Consider the following 18,572-nt stretch of genomic DNA (forward strand, 5'->3'; position numbering starts at 1 on the left):
GGGGAACGAGATATTATCTCGTGGGAACGAGATAATAAGTCGTGGGAACGAGATATTATCTCGTGAGAACGAGATAATTAACTCATGGGAACGAGATAATAAGTCGTGGGAACGAGATATTATGTCGTGGGAACGAGATAGTTATATCGTGGGAACGAGATATTATGTCGTGGGAACGAGATAAAAAAGACACCCACATGTCACCTCTGTGCCACCGTACAGATCTGATAAAACTACTGCCCTCTTATCTAGTAATCTCTGAATGGGGGTTAATAGTTTACTCAAGCTGACCAGAATGTTCCATTTGATTATTTTGGGAGAGGCAACATTATACATGTTTTTATGTAGAATTTGTCTTAAAATAGCATGCTAAATTATCTTTCAAAAGCTTATTTCTACTCAATCTATTTAGGTATTAGATATAGTTATACATTCAAATGAATGTAAAAAATAAAATGATGGGTGCTATGGTTTTTGGAAAATCCCTCACAATTTAAAATTATAATGGACTGTCCATGCAGTTACACCGTTGTAAAGTTTGAATTCAAAGGAATTGTGGTCAGTTAAAGCTTGCAAACACAAAGGAAATTATTGATATTGTAGCAATTCTGGAGATATTTTGTTTAAAATGTAAAAGTGCATATTTTTGATTTCTCAAAGAAAACATTTAAAGTCTTATTAGTGTGGTAAATATAAATGAGAAGTTTAAACTGAAGTGTGAATGTGTAGACAAGAAGATAAACAGCAGAATCATTCCCAGTCAAGGTTTCAGGTAAACAACTTTTACATACAATAATTATTGTTATTTATGCAGAAACTGTTTAGTTTTTTGACAGTAAAAATATGAAGTGGTATTGTATAAGATTGTGTTTTATATTTGTTTTGTTTGTAACTTGACTAAAAAGAAAGCTGCATGTACAATGTACATATAAAGTATGTAGGAATATAAAGAATGTAGGAAGATCTTCATCATTTCTTAAATACAATATGTTAGAAATTTTAAGTTTGAGAAAAAAATTATAGAAATTAATCAGTAAGTACAATATCATTATGTACAATATTACATCAATCAAACTATAGATAACCTGAGGTACCTATTACTACAACTTTCATGCTATAAACAATTTTCCTTGTGTGTCACATGTGGAGCAGATTAACAGTAACTGATTTATTAGTAAGTTTCATTCCTTCATTGTTGTAATTCAGCTTTCATGGTGCAGTAGATAATTATATAACCATAACTAGACAGTCTAGAGTAACATGCTATTAGGAGAATGACAGTTCATAACAGAAACAGCATTAAATAAGAATTATTATTTTGCAGACACAAAGCAATGAGGAGCAGTCTGGAGCAACACATTTGATCTTCAGTGGCTTTACAAAGGTATCTTGTTAATTCAAAGTTATTTTAGAATTAATAGGAAAGAAGTGTCACAGTACCCAATAAGACATTTTTCAGTTCTTGATAAATATAGCTATTAGTCACTACTTACAAACCTACTTTAATTCAAACTCTTTATGACACTTTAATTTGCATTTACATTTTGTTTTACAAATTTTAGAGTTTTTGTACATTTAAGCTTGAAAATTTTATCAAATATTTATCCTGATGAAGGTTCGTTAAGAACTGAAACTGGAAGATTATTAATTACTCAACCTGCACTGGTGTTGATGTGTTGTATTTCTTTATTTCTTTCTTATTTTAAAATTTTAGAGTTGTATACATATACCAAGGTCTTATAAAAGTGTTTCATTTTCTGTCTTTACATATTAGATATTGATAATCATTTTCTGTCTTTACTTATTTGATATCGTTAATCATAATTTAGGACCAAGTGATGGCAGAACTGAAGCTATATGCCTCAAAAGAGAAAGGTACAGCAAAGCTCTTCAGAATGCTATTCAATATAGAAGAGATTAAAGGCCGCTCATTGTTTGTATGAGGAAAAGGGAACAGAGAGTCTGACACCAGACCTTCTTGTGCAGACAAGGCAAAACTTAAGTTCTTGGAAGGTAACTAATGAACTGAATGAAAATATCATTTTGGATTCTGCGTATATTTTCTGCCTTGGAGTAAATAAGAAAAGCCTGATTCTTCCCTGTCTGCAGTGCTGTTTTTTAAAGTGTTTTAATCATATTTATGCACTCAAATTGAATATAGAAATATCCAATAGTCATATAAAATTGTAAGCTTATGTTTTTAATTATTGTTTTAATCATTCATAATTTTTTTAGTTTTAGATTGTGCGCTCGAAAAGTTGCCGACAACCTAAAGGACTGAACTCAAACCGTCCAGGAATAGCAAGATAAACTGAAGAAAATAAATGGACTAATGTTTTGCTATTTTTTGAGACAATATATAATTTCATATGGGAACATTAAAAAGGATTATTTTTAAAATTTGTTTGTTTCCAATTTAGGGTACAGGGTGACTTTCAAGCAGTTTCCAGCTATTGCCACCCACAAGGTGAAAATTTTCTGAAAGGGTGAAAATAGGTGGCATTTAGTGGAAACTGAATTTGCCACTATCTGGTGGCAAAATGGTGGAAAAGTGTCTAAATACTCCACCAATTTTCCACCCTTATGGTGGCATTTGGTGGAAATAAGTGGCATTTGGTGGAAAATAAGTTTGCCACTCAATGGTGGCATAATGGTGGAAATTTGTCTAAATACTCCACCAATTTTCCACCATTATGGTGGCAATAAGTGGAAACAAGTGGCATCTAGTGGAAAATGAGTTTGCCACCCTAAGGTGGCATAATGGTGGCATTATGGTGAAAGTTTGTCTAAATACTCCACCAATTTTCCACTTATTGGTGGCATTTAGTGTAAAAAAGGTGGAATTAACTGGAAAATTATATAACATCAGTCCTGCTCAAATTTTTCACCATTTTCATGATTTGGGTGGCGTTTTGGTGGCATTATTGGTGGAAAATTGTCTAAATACTCCACCATTGAAAAGGGTGGCATTTTAGTGGCAAATCTAGGGACGGGCATGTTTAAATATTAAAAATTTAATATAACAATTTGATTATATAATTATTGTGACAATATTTTCTATTACACCCTGTATTAGTTGTTATGCTGTTAATAATAACACATTTAACAAAATGACCTATATAATATTACTTTCAAAAACTGTAAGGTAGATAATATCAGTATAATTTAAAGCCATGGAACATTTTAACAATAATGCCATAAAAAGAAAACTCTACAATTTTTTCTTCTTCACCCAATATTGTTCTAACTTTACTTGTAAAATAATGTATTTTTGAGGCATGTTATATTATGTACTGTGTATATACCTGTATGTTGTTTAAAAATGTTTAATATATTTGCTATGTATATGCTGATGTCTCATGGAAGATATGGAAACTGAATGTGTTAGCCTCATTAAAACTAGAAATGTGTCCATAGGACACGGATGCCCCCACACGCCACTGTTCTGTCAATCTTATGACTCTAGGTCAAATATTTTTTGGACTACAGGTGCCACAAGTTGAAAACTAAAAATCAACAAAGGGCCATAATTCTGTTAAATTTGGTCGCAGCAAAAATTCCTTCCTTTACTACCATCTACACATTAAGGTTGTTAATCCCTGGAAGTTTAAGCAAAATCTGCCATCCGGTTTAAGAGGAGTTGCGTTCACAAAATTTCTACATAGTATATAATGAAAAAATCAACAAAGGGCCATAATTCTCTTAAATTTGGTCGCAGCGAAAATTCCTTCCTTTACTACCATCTACACCTTAAGGTTGTTCATCCCTGTAAGTTTAAGCAAAATCTGCCATCCCGTTTAAGAGGAGTTGCATTCACAAAATTTTTACATAGTAATATAGTGAAAAAATCAACAAAGGGCCATAATTCTGTAAAATTTGGTCGCAGCAAAAATTCCTTCCTTTACTACCATCTACATATTTAGGTTGTTCATCCCTGTAAGTTTAAGCAAAATCTGCCATCCGGTTTAAGAGGAGTTGCGTTCACAAAATTTCTACATAGTATCTAGTGAAAAAATCAACAAAGGGCCATAATTCTGTTAAATTTGGTCGCAGCAAAAATTCCTTCCTTTACTACCATCTACACATTAAGGTTGGTTATACCTGTAAGTTTAAGCAAAATCTGCCATCCGGTTTAAGAGGAGTTGCGTTCACAAGATTTCGGGGCGTACGGACGGACTGACGGACAAGTGCAACGCTATATCGATGCCTTGGTGCGAAAGGGTTGTAACTCATAATTTCACCGAAAATGGTTTTATGGTGTTTTTCAATGTAGGAGCAATATACACACATGTTGTAAAAATATTAAACTTGAAAGCTAAAATTAAACTACCAAAAAGTATATTTGTCCAAAGGTTGTAACTCAAACAGACATATTTTGTTGGTGCGAAACGGTTGTAACTTAAGTTACAACCGTTTCGCACCAACATTTTGATAATATTTTGAATAAATCCTAGTGCAAAATAGTTGTATCTCAATATCTTATATCATATTCTGTGAAATATTTAGTGGATTATTTCTTTCAAACTAATTGACAAGTTTATAAAACAGTCTCAGCTTCTGATTCCTTGTTATTTACATAATTGTTAAGCTTTCATTTAGACATAATACAAGAATTTGAATAACTTACTCATATTTCAAACATAAATCAATTCCAATGCTTGTAAAAGAAACAATATCATAGTACATTGCTATACATAAAACATAAAAATTGTTATTGGTATAATGTTGCATTGTTTGCAAAATAGCAAGAAAAAGTAATGGACCGATTTTGGTTTTACGAAAATGAAATTACTGTAACTCGAAATAAATTTATTAGGGATGTCATTCGGAGTCCGGATATCCGAACGTTCGGATAACGATTCGGTGTCCGGAGCCGATTTTCTGATCCGGATGTTCGTATAAAATATTTTAAAATATTGAGAAAATGTGATAAATACATGCGTTGAGATAATCGTAGACATGGTGTTGACACCATATTGTATATTGTACCTTAGTTTGACAATACACATCATAATCTCTGCAGACCACAAAAAATCAATAATTACTATAATAATTACGAGTCAATTATGACACATGTTGTTAATCAAATTTAAGTTTTGTAAGATTCAAGATGGATATTCTAAGTCCCGTGCGACTGTCATCGGCAACGATGTTACATTTTTTTATGTCCAAATTTAAATATTTAATTAGGTTATTATTTTTATATATATTTCGGCTTACCGACCCGTCGACTCCTTATTTTGAGACAATGAAAAATCTGCAGAAATAAAATAAGCAAATAAAGAAATGCACTTACGAATTATATGTTAATTATCACAGCTTTTATTGAAATTGATACGAAAATTATCCGACAAAATAACTTTCTCCTTTAGTATTAATCAAACATGTGCATTTTTTTAAAAATTTTTTTTTCACATTTCTTTTTTCACTTATGAACACTTAAAATGTGTGTAATTCATGTAAGTTTCGGCACTTTCTTTGAAGATTCGAATCAAACAGCCAGGGCTACATGATGGTAAACATCAAAGATTGGCAGATTCTTTTGAAAAGCCGGCTACACGTGTGTTAAAGGTCATCGTGTGTAAATTGTATGCATGTTATTGAACAATGGAAACATTATATTTAATTTTTACGGGTATTATTTTGTTTTCACAAAATTTTTTTTTCGAATTTTATTGCGTATTTTAGCGCTAATTGAGGAATTCAGACAATCGGCGGCGAATATCGTTTTCATTTCATTTGAAATCGTAAGTACCACACGCACTGAATTTATTGATAACAGCTAGTCGTATTCTATATAGAAGAAATAAAATCAATAACGGAAATTTTTTGATATGTATCATTCAATTAAAAAGGAAGAAAAACGAAATACTACACTTTGAAAAAGGTCGCGAATAAATGGTTACGTCATATCAGACATCTAAGAATATAACAACGATCCGAACATCCGGATGTATCCGGATGTTTGATTCGGATATCCGGATGGCCGTTTCGGCTCCAGATGACATCCCTAAAATTTATTATAAACAATTGTCATACAATATTTATGATTGTATCATAGTTTGGAGACTTTTGAAAACATGTCAGAGTTAAATTGCATACCAATACATGCACAGTGCTTTAACTCACTGTCTGTCTGGAGCTTGCTTGTTAACTGGTTCATTTTTTCTGGTTTTTACATGTTGTGACGACAGGGAAAGAGACAGGGAAGGAGATAACAGTAGAAAAGTCATATTCAGATGCTTAAACATTAGTACATTTTTCTTGGATGACTGGGAATGTGTTTTCATTTTTGCCTAAGATACAAAAGAGAAAGAACATCAAAACAATCGGCAATCTGATTTATACTCTCATACAAATCTGACAGCCTTGTGTTTCGATGCTTTTTTAATTACTAAATGTTAAAATAACTAAAAGAAATTATACAATTATTACTCAATTCTTGATTTGGTTTTAAACTTACATGAATTACTTTTATCACTTACATGTATTACTATTGGAATATTTTCATGTCTTGTCAAAGACAAATTGTATTTATAAATATTGTACTAAAATTTATTTACGTTACAAGACAATGTCTGAATAGATATGTGAACAAATTTTTCTTTGACAACATATTGTAAACAGTAAGTTTAGAGACATATACATATGTATAGACAAAAGTATTACAATATAACAAAGGTGTTTATGTGTAGATAATAGAATTAATATTAACCTACATGTAGATAAAAGATGTTAAAACTAAAATTCTTAAAAAAATTATTAAAGGATTTCTCAGTAGCAATAGAAAAATATAAACCTAACATTATATCCCTAAAGCAAAAAGATTAAAAATGTTACAAGCTAAATGTTTGCATGCCTGTTTGATTGAGCTTTTCAAGGATAGCAGTAGTAAATGCAATCAACTGTCAACTCTTCTGGCACAAATTTAAGCAAAACTCAACTAAACATGTTCATGGTGTTCAGAAATATCTGCTGATGGGACAAAAGAAAAAGACTTAAAGATTTTCCATTAAACTGCAAGCCAACAGTATGATGTATGGTTGAATTACACAGATAAACAGGCTACATATAGGTCTAGCTTAATACAAGTTACATAGGTCTTTTATTTAAGAAATAATATATCACAAACTGTGATTTTATCGCTCAATAAAATCACTGTTTGGAGTTGGATGTGTGGAATTACGAGGAGGTAGCCCGAGTGATATAATGATGCACATTCAACAAACAGTGATTTTATCAAGTAACTCCAAGCGATTTGGATACATTATTTTAATTCTAACACGACATCAACAAATAAAATTTTAATGCTGCCTTATCTTATATTTATCTAAATTGCGCCTGATTTGTTTTCGTACTCATTTTCAGCATGTCACATTTTTAGTGGTAACTTTGCGTGTATAATGACTACATCACATGTCTTAATATAGAATGTCAAACAGTGATTTTATTGCATAATAACGCACAATTTCGGTTCTTCTATGTTCAATAGGGAAAAATGCGGGTCATGTTAAAATATTAAGTAAAATATGTTATTGACCCTTTGTTTTCTGTTGGATAAAAGTAAATATCAGATATATTCCATCTCCTATTTAAAATCATTCATAAAGATATTAATCACTTCCTCAGCTGTATGTGCGTTTGTGTGCACACCTGTGAATTTTATTGGGGTCACAGGGGATTGCATTTTGTAATTTTTATTATTTGCAGGCCTTATTTTTTTCTCATTTAATTACTGACTGATTCAGGCTGGACTGATTTATATAATTATAAACAATGAAATTTTGGACTGTAAAGAGTTGTAAGAATAGCATGAGCTTAGAACATCTATAATATTTATCATCTTTCTCTTTTGGCTTAATAGTAAAGAAGATCCAGGACTTGGATAATGCTTAAATATATAGAATTTGTACACAAAAGCACATCCTAGGAATTATCTAAGTTTTCAAATTAAGAAAAGCCTATGTATAGAATAGATGGAAAATAAAATGAGAGTATTCTCATTTTCAAAAGGCTTATACATGTATTAACAAAAATAATGTGTCTTAGATGGTTTTGTCATTATGTAAGTTCACATTTTGAATTGTGAAAATTTACCTTTGATTCTTGCAAAAACATACATGTTAATGCATATTTGGTACTTATGATGGGTTTGACCATCTGAACTGTGTGTCACATAAAAAAAATATTATATATAAAGTGAATTTCTTTTAAAAAAAATCATTTGACTGAAATTATATTTTAAAAACATAAAATTTGAAGGTTTTTCACTGAAATATCCAGGCAATATTTTAAATTAGTTCATATTTAACACAACTAAGCTTGGATCTGTCCATTTGATCCATTACATTTATCAGAATTTAAAGCAAAAATTTAGTTACAACCCTTTCGCACCAAATCATTTTTTGAAATTTTTGATTTTTTTGGTGCGAAAGGGTTGTAACTGAAACTTTGTCAATTATCTCTTTATGCTGACAAAATAAAATAACCTATCCAATCAATTATATATCAGTAATTGAATTAGCGCCAAAAACCAAAATTAAAGAAGTATTTATTAGAATGTAAAAGAATAAATAAGTTTTTTGTCTCTCCTGAATAATTTCAAAATATTGAGTTACAACCCTTTCGCACCAAGGCATCGATATGCTCCCACATTGTGGGCGCATAAAAAGTTGTTACTTACTTACTATCACATTAAATCACAAGAAAGTAATGTAGCATCTTACGTCAAGTTAAGAATATCCTGATTGAGGTAAATAAAGAAATTGGTATGTTTTACTTATATGCATGTAACATTATGATTTAGTCTAAGAATAATAGTTAGAACAATCAGTAAAATTATGTTCATATCATTACACAGTACAGTAACACAGCCATGCACACCAAACAAGAACAAAATAATGACTTTCGATTTGATGATGCAGAACAATTAAAGTAAAATCCATACAAGGTGGGGTCCTATTTTAGACAAGACAAAAACTCTGTTGAACATGCTTTGGTTACACAAATTACATTATTAGTAAATTCTGACATCGAGGTTTACCAATCTACATATATGCTTCAGCTGAGATTCGAACTCAGAACTCCTCTTGAAGTCTCTCATGTAAGAACAGACTAAGAGATGTTTTTCGAATTAAACTACAAAAGCTAATCAATTGGTAACCAGGATGATACAAATTAAAATGCCGGTAGTATTTGGAATGTTTCTGAAATGAACAATGAATTCTTTACTTTTTTCTTAAAAATCTTACATTCATAGTTATGATAACATCTATGTGGAGATCAAAAATGTTAATATAATTTTATCATACATAAGTACATGTATTATCATTGGATTTTAGCCTTGTTTCCAAAGTCCAAAAAAATCCATATCAAATTTATACTGTAGTCTATTTAACCTAGTTTTAGTCCAAAAAGTCAATATCAGAAACATATTGTACTTGAACTAAAAATGTTAAAACATTGGTGGTTTAAAATAAGGATGCCATTACATATCATATTAAATACTGCATGTTTGTAACGTCGCTTTTCATTGGATAATCGAGACGTTTATATAGTTTTACATACACAGCTGCTGTCAATTCATGAAGATATCGCGCTTTAATCCTCTCAAAATGATGATTGCTGTATTATAAATTTGTTATAAATATTTTTTGACAGGTTATTTGGCCGTATATAATCGGTTGTTGGCAATATAACACTCGCCTAGCAGCTTGGGTTATATTTACAAGCTTTTATATAGGGCCATATAACTTGTCACTGAATTAAGTATATACTGATTCTATTATCAATAGGACTTCAAAACCTTTATTGCACTCATCTGTTTAGGTTTTATAGCTTTATATTCATGCAAGACATTTCAGTATTGTACTAGATAACATAAAACAACCTCATAATTTTTCAGATATGAGAACACAAGCTGTTAAATTCATGTTTCTAAAAATTGACACAATTCTTATTGAATTCCATTTGCTTTTTCTAGAATGAAGCTGACAATCAATATTATGATAATATAGCAAGAGCTGCAATCGCTTAGCAAGGGCCACACTTGACTTTTTCTTTTCCTAAAGTCAAACACATCAGACAAGGAATTATATTGTAGTTTATTGTTTCGGAAAGTTTCCTTTTATAGTAAATCTAAAACATATAAGGTAAGGGAAGGAAATATTATATCCTATACAAGAGCGAGAGAAATATTTTTGTATCATATTTCTCTTTTAGGGTTAGACAGGTCGAAATTTGGTCTCCATTCATTAAGGTCTGGGGGAGCTACAGCTGCAGCTCTTAAAGGTGTGACAGATAGGCTTATTAAGAAGCATGGTCGGTGGAAGTGTTTGTTGTTTTTTTCAAAACAAGGTTATAATATTGTTTAATTATAAATAATTTGTTTGTCATAAGGAACTGAAAGAAAACATAAATTCACTTATTTGATCTTGAGTGTCAACAGCGGCAACAACAACAACATAACTGTAGTAATTAGTCTTTTATTCTCAAAAGTCAAGCTAAGGAATAAAATATTAAAATATATCAGTTAAAAAAAATATTTCAAACATAATAATTTTTGCATTATAATTGTACCTAGAACTGCTTGCTTACTTAAAAGTAACAAAAGAACCTACACTGTTATTTTTTGCTGTTTATTTGTGATTCACAAGAAGAAAACACAGAGACTGATAAGTTGGTCATGAAAATAATTTGATATATGATAATTTTATGTACCAACATTCAAATCTTTGTTAAGTGTTTAAAAAGAATGTATCTTTGTTTTGTTACACAATTACCAACAACAAGTGCACATGCCAAGTATCAATAGGTCAATGTGACTGTGTACTGAAGTTATTGAGAAGAAGCTGAAAATTCTATTGTAAGCAAGTGACCTTGACCTTGCACCTAGATCTAAGCTATCCATACACCATGTTTGGATTCAATAGGCCTAAGCAAACTCCAATTATTGAGCAGGAACTGAATTACTACAGTGACCTTGACCTTGATCACAGACACCTTAGTAGCAATCCCAAGCTGCCTCTTAATAAAAGCTACCAACACACAAAGTTTGGCATCAATAGGTCAAAGCAAACTCAAGTTATTGAGCAGAAACCAAAAGTTGACACCCGCCTACCAACTTCAGCATTACAATTACCAGTTTTCGTTAAAAACCTGGTTAAAAACATTATATACTTTTCTATTGTTTTAGTTATTTACAGGAACTATTTAATCAAAATGATAGAAGGAGATAATATGGATGGTCAAAGAATATTTTATAGGCACATTATAATCTATGCCTCAGAAATAAATTATAGAAAACAGAAAAAATCAGTTTTATATGAGCCGCGTCACGAGTTTGCGACCAGCATGGATCCAGACTAGCCTGCGCATCCGTGCAGTCTGATCAGGTTTCATTCTGTTCGCTATCAGTTTCTCTACTTGTTAAACTGTTTCAAAGCGAACAGTATGGATCCTGATCAGACTGTGCGGATGCGCAGGCTGGTCTGGATCCATGCTGGTTGCAAACCCATTATGTTGGTTTTGTCATGTCACGGCTCATATGTTTAAATCATTGTTTTATATCAGATGCTTGTTACCAGAAGAAAGTACCGCTTAAAATTATAATGTGAAATTATTTTCAAAATATAAACAAAGTAATAGTTTGACTCCCATACAAAATACTAAATCACTATAACTGTACCAATTAATGAAATAGCAACAGAAGAAAAAGATGGTTAAGGTAATTGACAATAAGTAACTTTTTTTTAAAACAATACAAACACACCAAAAATAAGAAGCTTTTGAGAAATAAAACTAAAAACATTTCTGGGCATAAAGGGCCTTTAAGCAGAAAAAAGCAGAAAAGTTAAGCAAATGCTTGTGAACAATTAAAAGTCACAACAAATTTGTTTGTGATGTAATTAATCAGTCTGCAACACCTGTTATATATAAATGTTGGAATGACTTCCTAAAATTCAAATTGACACATTTATACTTCACCTGCTGTGTTTACAAAAATAATTAATTGGACATTACTCAATGGGTATTTCAAAATAAATGTATACTAAATCCTTTATTAGTTCTGGGAAAAGTCAGAATTATTTAGTACTTGTACAGAATTATGAAATCCCAAAACTCTCTTTTATACAAACCGGTGCTTTTTAATGATGCAAATGGTAATTTATTAAATAGCTGGTCAAAAAATGTTAAAAATATGTCGTCAGATTTAAGTAATTATACATGTATAGAATAATGATAATCCGTAAATACCAAAATACAAAATATTTTTGATCAGCAACTACAACAATGGTGTGCTAACTTATTACTTTTTCAAATTTTGAAAGTTATAATTTGTTTAAAATAGAATTTACCCAAGAGAAATATTAAAGTTGTGTTAATAATTTTAAGCATTGTAAAATGCTATCAAAGTTTAGGTGCTCTTCACTTAAATTAGTTATTAAAGAGGGTAGACATAGAAATATTGAAAGAAACCAAAATGTACAAAATAAAATATGAAACAAATTGAAACTGAGTAGATCTATAATGAAATGTACAAACAAATGTGTAAATATAAACTTAGCAAAATTTGTTTAATAAGCCATGCAACTATGAATTGAACCTACGTTAAAGGAACTCCACTCAGGTCCAAAATCCTAGGAACATAAAAATTTGAATGTTGTTGATGGATAAGCTGGGGCACTTAAAACAGAAAGATATGCAAAAGATGATTAAGAAATACCCAAAAATAAATTCAAAATTGTATTTTTTGCTATTTTCAACCTGATAAAAGTAATAAAATGTTGAAACACTTTTCAATTTTTGGTCATTTTCATAAGAAGAAGAATTATTCTGGAAAAACGGAGTGAGCTAATAATCTGAATTTTTTCACACATATTACTGGTTGAGACCTACATCAAATGGAACATTAATCTCAAAAAATAATTTTTAGTATTGTTATGTCAAAAATATGTCAGTGGAGTCCCTTTAATACAATTGTTTGAATTATTTTACTCTGAGACATAAGTGTATGTATAATAATTTATAATACATCTTACTTTTCTGTACTTATTGTACCGCTTAAATGTAACTTGGCAATGAACATGTACCGGGTATATGTTTTTGCTAATAAAACATTTGATTTGACTTTGAAAATTTAACAAATGGCATAGATATTTGTATTTCTTACAGCTTTATATTTTTTATGACAGAAAATTTCCAAAGTTATTAATGAAAAAATTTAATCAGGAGTAAGAGTACTACTTTACCTGCTGTACTGCATGAAAAAATTGGGCAAATAGATATTGTGACAATTATTCTTGTCAAGTTAAATTATTATTGGTTAAGCATTTAAACAGAGGTACATATAAATGGCCAGACAACCACAATGACTCACAGCCTTAAACCAGTATACCAGCTGCATAACTTAGTTGTACAGCTAGAGGTATAATAAAGATCTTTAAGACATATCTTTTTAAATAATTTACAAATGTATTTTTATTTGTTTGTTTTGGGTTTTATGTCACATCGACACATTATAGGTCATATTGAGACATTCAGCTTTACTGGTGGAGGAAGACCTCAGGTGCCCTTCCATGCATTATTTCATGCACAAACGGGAACCTGAGTAGAACCACCGACGTTCTGTAAGCTAGCAGGATAGCTTCCTCACATGAAAGAATCCATGTGTCGGGATTCGAACCCACAGCGGTGAGGGGCAAGTGGTTTGAAATACAGAGGTATAATAAAGATCTTTAAGACGTATCTTTTAAAATAATTTATAAATGTAATCACTGGAGTTTATCACTGGAGTGAGAACACTATATTACTGATTCTGAATTCCTTGAACACCTGCTACTGAAGTTTATCACTGGAGTTAGAACACTTAATTATTGATTCTGAATTCCTTGAACACCTGCTACTGGAGTTTATCACTGGAGTTGGAACACTATGATATAATTGATTTTGAATTCCTTGAACACCTGCTACTGGAGTTTATCACTGGAGTTGGAACACTATGATATAATTGATTTTAAATTCCTTGAACACCTGCTACTGGAGTTTATCACTGGAGTTGGAACACTATGATATAATTGATTTTAAATTCCTTGAACACCTGCTACTGGAGTTTATCACTCAGGGCTCGACACTAACGATGGTCCGTTAGCCCGAGGCTACCAATTTTCCCCAAGGACTACCCGAGTTTCCAAGCTGGGTATCCCGTCGGGCTACTCAAAATTTCAGTGACCTGATGTCTCTAAATTCACTAAAAATAATTAATAAAATAACATTTTTTTAGGCTATGATTCAAAACGAAAGACAAATTCATCTTACTAGTAAATAATTAGCTAGTGTCAGTCACAGCAGACGCATAATAGATTCTATTTAGGCAGCACACCACACTAAATGAAGCCACAGCTTCGAATGGCCAGGGAGGATTTCATGGATATAGTGCCTATTGTGGATTTAAATGACTGGTTGTCTTTAAAATGCATTTTCAGCATGAAATTTGTTTTTGTGACATGTAATATGATCATTGGCAAATTCGAAAACATGGTTAGAAATCACATGCTGATAATTATTGATGTCAAGGTCGCCATTGTTTGTAAACATTGCTTTTAAACAGCATGCTCGGTGAAAACAAGTAATTTTACAGGGGGGTACAAACTTTCAGCAATAGCAAAAAATCTACAAGGCCAAGCACCTATTTCTTTGTGATATTTTGCATGTATAGGGAGTTGCTAAAGCAGTGACAGAGTTTCTGTAGCCCGTATATTTGCAGGTATTTTTTGCCGGAGGGACGAAATATGTTGTTTTGGGTCTCGGACCACTATAGATTTTTGGCTTTTACGGAATGAATTGGATTTTTTTTAACTGCCTGACTGTTGCACATGGGATGATTTCATTATAGATTTGCAATGTTATGACATATATGTTCTTAACAAAATGTGTTTTCTTTTTCCAGGTTGTGTAGTTTGGGATCAGATTTATCAGACATATTGCTTGTAGGACATTGACGGCAGAAACTTGAAATTTAGTGTGGAGTGCTACCTTAATCTCTATAAAGTTGCGAAAAGTGAAACCGGAAGTCCAACTTAATTGCCGATTTTTCCAGCCTACTTCAATAGAATTCTTTGTCTATTAAACATTTCAATGAAAATATTTGCTTATATTGGAACCTATTCAAGGGTTTTAACTTAAAAGAATATGATTTGTTGATTGGTGTAAATCACACTGACAATGATAACCAAAATAAACGTGTTGTCTGAAATAGATCTAATTTCGGATGTAATTTATTCGGACATGAAATTATTGATTGGGAAAAAATCTCTTTATAAAAAAAGAGAAGAAAAATGTTTAAATCTCTTTAAAAAAGAGAAAAGAAATATTCTAAAGTATTTGTAATTGTCTTTGCCATAACTTCACAATGTTGTCAGCATTTCTTAATCATGTACAAGCAAATGTAAGCAATAATGCCAATACATGTATATGAAGAAAACAATTGTTAACAAATACTAATACCCTAGGCATAAAAAACTTAGGCAATATAGTTTGATTAAATGGCTTTACATTTCTAATTTTGTGTTTAAATCAGGAACAACAGATATTAATCTAATGTCCCTATTTAAATCTTCTGACAGTTAAATAACTGAATTACTAGCACTAGTAAAAGTTTGTTATTCTGATATTTTGTTGTTTTATGTCTGACAAAATAAGTTTGTAGAATAAATCAATTAGAGTAAAGACAAACATATTTTGTTCTTGTCCAAGCTTTTTACTTCTGTTTTGAATTTAAAAACACATCTAAAAGGTCATACATTATCTATACCTGAAAAGTAGATTTGTAAGCTCTATTGAAATATTTTTTTTATACAAAAGCCAGGTATTACATAAATTTAAAACTGACATACTTATTTAGCTCATATTGCCAATATATTCTCCCCTTCCCTATAAGCTGTCAATAATATAAGCTGAGCTGATTGCCTAGCAATTTTATTTGCAACACACCTTAGTAATTCCTTAGTAGAACCCATTCAAAACCTATTGACTTTTGTGTGTCACACTGCCATATTTTATAACAAAAATATGTAAAAAAATTGTTGATGATGACTTTGAAGAGCTCAGAGGCTAGCCGGAACCTATATCTCATGCAGAGTAAAGCTTACAAACTTTTACTAGATCTTATATGATTTATCTATTGGTGATTTTTTCCAATAAATTTGAAGAGATCTCATGCAATTGTTTTCTTATCTTCAGATACATACACTCAAAATGCATTTAAATAGAATAAGAAACGTTTTTTATGTTTAAAAATGAGGACTACCTAGATTTGCCAAGGACTACCTGATCCTCAAAGTAGGTAGTCCTTCTGACTACCCCTAAAAAAAGTTAGTGTCAAGCCCTGTCACTGTAGTTGTAACACTTAATTATTGATTTTGAATTCCTTGAACACCTGTTAGTGGAGTTTATCACTGGAGTTAGAACACTTAATTATTGATTCTGAATTCCTTGAACACCTGCTACTGGAGTTTATCACTGCACTTCTATTGATGAATTTCTCATTGTTGTAGATTTTTGGATCCCTACAGTTTAAGTGTCATCAATTAGTCCACTAGAATGTCTCATTCCGTTTTCATGTTGAGAAAAACAAATGTCAATTCACTGTCCTCCCAGAAGTTTGTGTCTCTCTGATAATAAAAGAAATATATATTAATATCACTTATTATTATTTATTTAGGAAAATAGATATCATTTTAAATGTATTGTTGTAAAATAATGCAGGCTTTCAGTTAAAATGTGCAGGAGTATAATCACAAAGACCGATATGCCTGAGCGATTAATTGGAAAGCATTTGAACAATAAACCATGCATTTATATACTAGTACCACAATGCAGGAAAAATTAATATCTATTTCCATTCATATATGCTTATTAAAAGATAATTCATAAAAATATGTTGAACTACATTGAGCATAAAAGTAATTTCCCTGATGTCATTTGTTTAACTGATTTCATAACTGACGTCATATGATGTGTAACCATTTTTTTATGCTGTGCATATATCGTGTAATAATTCACTTGATGATAAGCCCTCTCTGTTATGTATATTATTAATTACTAATAGTGTGAAGCATGTTTTAATAATACATATATCACAAAAACCAAAATATCTATCACTTTTTTGTACACATCTCAAATAAAATATTGTAATATACTTTGCCTCATTAATTTTAAATGAAAAATTAATATTTGTCAATTATTTTTTATTGGCAGATTTTATATTTTAATTTTGCATGTAATATGCATATAAAATTTTCCTGTGACAATAAATTGCAGTAAGATTATGTAAACAATGAAATCACCCTGAAATAATTTAATTTGACAAACTTATATGATTTCATGTTTTTCTAAGTTCTAGTAATTTTATTCTACATGTATTAACTTTAAATTTCTATAGATACAAACATGGATAATGCAAAAGAAATGCAATGTTATATTTTTGCTTAAGAAACGTTTTCAGTATTAATCCTCAACATACTAGATATCTGTACTGAACTTGTCCATTTCTTAATATATATATTACCATTCATTATTGTACGGACTATAATATTACAGTGCAGACCATCTTGGTTACATGGTACAAGCAGACGTACGGTTAGTTAATACATTAGTCATTTTTTATATTCATATGCTGATTAAATGCTGGATAAAAACAAATTATTTGTACCATCTTATTGCAACACAAATCACATACATTACTGACATTCACAAATAAATTGTAATGGTAATAATAAATTATTTCAATAATCGCGAGCATTTGATTTACCTGATAGAAATATCATGTTCATTTTGTAAATTGACTTATATGAACCTGGAAAAATTAAGAAATTGGTACTATATATTTTAATGGTAGTGAAACTTGTTTACTAAACCATCTGTGGGTTTTGCTGTTTGAAAGAAGTTAAAATCATGCAACACTTTTATCAGGAATTTTCTCAGTTGATAAATTGCCATAAATAAGTCATAATCCGTACTTTGAACAGTAATCTCTAATGACTAAGAGATCTTAAATATATATCTATTGAGTTTCAAGTGAATACCTTTAATATTTTTGAAAACTGTTGTCGATGTAAAACATATAAAATAAATACATACAGTCAGAGTGCCTTTCTCCAGCTATTTTGGGGAAAAAATTCCCCTGACTTAAATTGAGGAAAAATTATGCATCAGTTTCATTCTAAGAGTATTTAACATATATATTTACCAATTGATCTGTCTTTTTTTATAAAAGTATTATATCTTAAACTTCACAGCAGTAGAATAGTCCAGACATCAACACTCTGTTTCCTATAAAATATAAAACAAGAGCGATCAGTAATCACATGTGTCGCCTCATAATGGCCAATTTCATGTTGGGACAAAGTTTGTGACAGACGGACAGACAGACGGACAGTGCACAACTAGACTTGGTACTGATCATTCCTGTAAAGTTTGGATGAAATTGCACCAGTAGTTTATGAGGAGTAGTCCGGACAAGAATTTGCGTATCTGGCAACACACAGAAAAAACACCTTTTTATCAAAGGGCCA

At 30.9% G+C, this 18,572-nt stretch overlaps 2 long non-coding RNA genes across 2 annotated transcripts; one reads left to right on the forward strand and one right to left on the reverse strand.

Moving 5' to 3' along the window:
• The first annotated feature begins 941 nt into the window (after positions 1 to 941).
• LOC132754679 (uncharacterized) lies at positions 942 to 2,999 on the forward strand. The gene is made up of 3 exons (XR_009629114.1): positions 942 to 1,384; positions 1,830 to 2,013; positions 2,236 to 2,999. It is a non-coding gene; the product is annotated as an uncharacterized LOC132754679 (long non-coding RNA).
• Positions 3,000 to 11,525: 8,526 nt separating this feature from the next.
• Positions 11,526 to 18,333, reverse strand: LOC132754678 (uncharacterized). The gene is made up of 3 exons (XR_009629113.1): positions 18,248 to 18,333; positions 16,307 to 16,670; positions 11,526 to 14,248 (listed from the first exon to the last, which is right to left on the reverse strand). It is a non-coding gene; the product is annotated as an uncharacterized LOC132754678 (long non-coding RNA).
• Between the last annotated feature and the right edge of the window lie 239 nt (positions 18,334 to 18,572).

The sequence above is a fragment of the Ruditapes philippinarum genome, unplaced genomic scaffold (assembly GCF_026571515.1).
Source record: "Ruditapes philippinarum isolate M1 unplaced genomic scaffold, ASM2657151v2 ctg14858_1_1_1_1, whole genome shotgun sequence".
In the NCBI taxonomy this organism is placed as follows: domain Eukaryota; kingdom Metazoa; phylum Mollusca; class Bivalvia; order Venerida; family Veneridae; genus Ruditapes; species Ruditapes philippinarum.